Source organism: Galeopterus variegatus, unplaced genomic scaffold (genome assembly GCF_000696425.1).
Source record: "Galeopterus variegatus unplaced genomic scaffold, G_variegatus-3.0.2 Scaffold1841, whole genome shotgun sequence".
Lineage (NCBI taxonomy): Eukaryota > Metazoa > Chordata > Mammalia > Dermoptera > Cynocephalidae > Galeopterus > Galeopterus variegatus.
This window is the reverse complement of record NW_007727952.1, coordinates 322,258-325,534: the sequence shown is the minus strand read 5'-3', so window position 1 is coordinate 325,534 and position 3,277 is coordinate 322,258. Positions and strand designations below refer to the sequence as shown.

General features: G+C 47.9%; 1 protein-coding gene across 1 annotated transcript in view; it reads left to right on the top strand.

Annotated features, from left to right (window-relative positions):
- The first annotated feature begins 538 nt into the window (after positions 1 to 538).
- C1S (complement component 1, s subcomponent) overlaps positions 539 to 3,277 on the top strand; it is a 34,582-nt gene continuing 31,843 nt past the window's right edge. The window contains exon 1 of the mRNA XM_008579253.1: positions 539 to 661. The gene's annotated coding sequence lies outside the window, so the exon portion shown is untranslated. The remainder of the gene's footprint in view (positions 662 to 3,277) is intronic.

The following is a 3,277-nucleotide window of genomic DNA, read 5'->3' as shown; positions in this document are numbered from 1 at the left end:
GGTTAACACTGATGGTAACATCTTAGATCTCAAGCTACTCACTAGATTATTTTCAATTTAATTAAATTCCCTGTGCTCTAACCCTTTCTCTAGGGGACCAGACCCCACTGCTGCCACAGTGCAGCGTCTCCTTCTTTGACCCATCAGGCTCTGCAGCCTCAGAAAAGAGTGCTGCCATCTGCTCAGATGAGAATGTCCCACAACACCAGCACCCCATTCCCTGTATAAATACCCGCCATTGACTGGTCTCTCTCTCTCCCCAGAGAGCAGACAGCTCCGCCTGGTGGACGGGGACAGTCACTGCGCCGGGAGAGTGGAGATTCTTCACCAGGGCTCCTGGGTCACTGTCTGCGATGACAGCTGGGACCTGAGCAATGCCCGCCTGCTGTGCAGACAGCTGGGCTGTGGAGAGGCCCTCAATGCCACGGTCTCTGCTCACTTCGGGGTGGGATCTGGCTGGACGACCTGAAGTGCACAGGAAAGGAGTCCCACGTGTGGAAGTGCCCTTCCCGCTCTGCTCACTTCGGGGTGGGATCTGGGTCCATCTGGCTGGACGACCTGAAGTGCACAGGAAAGGAGTCCCACGTGTGGAAGTGCCCTTCCCGGGGCTGGGGGCAGCACAACTGCAATCACGGGGAGGACGCAGGGGTCATCTGCTCAGGTATAGTCAATGTATTGTCTACTGTCTGGGATAAGGAAAGTTCCAAGTGATATTGTGTCTGATTTCTGGGGGAATAGAGATGGATGGGCTGGAGAGAACAGAGAGGTTCACCCATAGTCCAAACTGCTGAAAGAAGCTGTGGAGGATGGGCTTCCTTTACTTCCTTCTTGTAAGCCTCAGTTGCTGTTCTTTCCTTCTCCAGTGGTCTAACCTGACTAGGTCATTTATTCTAGAATCATCCCAATTAAAATCAAGCTTCACAATTTTATTTTTATACTTTACTTTTATAGAGTGAAACATCTGTAAATCACCACACACACTCCCTTCGTGACAGTCAACCCATCAAAGGGAGGAACACGAATATACTTTCCTTGGTTGAATTGAGTGTTTCTATCTGAAGAGCATGAGACTCTGTTTGCACTAGTTTTACAGTAGAGTTACAAGGCATATAAAAACATGTCAGAAATTTAAGAATTTGTATCAAATTGCAAATATCCTTTGCAGAGTCAGACCGTGTGCTGGTAGGACCAGAAAACTGCAGCTCAAATGCTCTGAGACATAGCTTCTCCTTCTATCATTACAAGAAATGATTATCAATTCATTTCTGTTTCAAAAATAGCAGTTGTGTAAATTCAAACACTGGAGGGACACTCAGTCATGTGTTAGCCAATCAGTGGTGGATGCAATAAAATATGAATTGGTATCTTCTACAGTAAGATATTATACAGTTTATACGTGATGATTTCAATGATATGAGAACTGCTTTGGGGGGGGGTTATTTGATAAGAATGGGAAGAAGACTCCAAATGGGATGCTTGAAGAAGGTGCGAGAGACATAGAGTAACTGGGGGAGGGGGAAGAGGAAAAGACAATGGGAGCTGACAAAAGGCACCTGCAGGGCTCTCCCAGCAGCACGGAGGGCCAGACACAGGAGTACGTGCATGTGAGCTCCATATGGCTGGTTATAGGGAAGGAAAAGAGTGGGTCGTAAGACTGACTCAAGTCTGCAGTACAGAGAAGGTCAGGATGGTGAAAGGAAGGGTCCCAGTGGCGGGATTTTATTTCCTGGTGCTCACTTAAGCAACTTGCCAAAGACATAAGCGTATCCATATAGTCAGAGGCCACACGACGATGTATCTGGGTGCAGTTTTCATTTTGCCCTCCAGGGGTTGATTCATACTGACGAACAGCCCTCTGGCGTGCAGCTTCCCTTTTCGTGTACTATCCAGGTCTCTCGTAAACTTTACAGAGGGCTTAGAACGACTTGTCTTTCTCATCACTAGACGAAAAGCCCAACAAAGATAACAGCATTGTTTTATTGCAGTTTATATTCCCAGCACCTACCAAAGTTTCTACAACATGGAAAATTCTGAAAAGGTGTTTGTATTTTCAATAAAATGACGTGAAGTGGACTCTCAATATCGCTCTCAAATACCTTTCTCCTACCGAAATATCAGATCTTGGCTGAAAGTTGAGGTACGCCCCATCTGAAGCCTCCTCTCTCTCCCCTATTTTGGTCATTTCCTGACCAGAGGCTCAATTTTTGTCTCTTTCTGGGCCTCCAGTGACCGCTCTCCCTGCCCCTCGCTGCACCTTGATGGGAAGATCACGCCGATTACGTGTGGCTGTCAAGGGTGAACGGGCAGCCCGAGGGCAGAGGGAAAGTTTGGTCTTCAAGGAAGATAGTTTGATATTTGTGGGTCTCTGAGTGGCCAAATGCCACATCCAGTGGAGACATTCCCAGAAGCTCAGGCAACACACTGCTCGGCTCCAAACGGTGCAGTAGGTGCCTGGACTGATGGATGAGGAGCCGGATGGATACAGAAGCAGGTGAGGCTTATGGTCAGAGGTCCTGAGAGTTGGTTGTATGCAAATGAGTCCCAGCTACAGGCAGAATGGAGGAGGCAATCTTAGTCATAGGGGAAGAAATGAAAGTGTGGTCTTGATAAAAAATGATAAAAACCAACCTGGTCATCCTTGCTCTCTTGCTTCCATGGATAAAATCAAGCCATAAAGCTTAATAATGAGAGGAGGTGAGAAGGGACATTTCCTCCAGGCAAAAGAGCACTAAGCAGAAGATGAGATGTGGAAAATCAGAAATCTTCCAGGCCCAGGCATGGGAACAGAAATAGCCGTTCACTTAAGGCCTGGACTCCTGAGATCCTCCTGTGACACATGCTGATGTCTCTCTTGCCAATGGAATGAGTTTGGAAAGCAGAGGCCATCTTTGTGAGAGACAAGTATTTGTGAAGTACCAAATAGAGGAGACATGGTGTATACTTAACACTGGGCCTGAAGGAAGAGGAAATGTGTAGACACCTGGGATGCAGAGCTGTCATTGAAACGCATAAAACAAGGACACAGAGATGGCCGGCCCGTGGCTCACTCAGGAGAGTGCGGTGCTGACAATACCAAGTCAAGGGTTAAGATCCCCTTACCAGTCATCTTTAAAAAAAAAAAAACAAGGACACAGAGGAGGACAGGTCTGGATGACAACCATATGCTCTAACTCTGTAACCTTCAAAAAGTCACCCTTGGGCCGGCCCGGTGGCGCACTGGATAAGTGTGCCGCTTGGGAAGCGCGGCGGCGCTCCCGCCCGAGGGTTCAGATCCCAC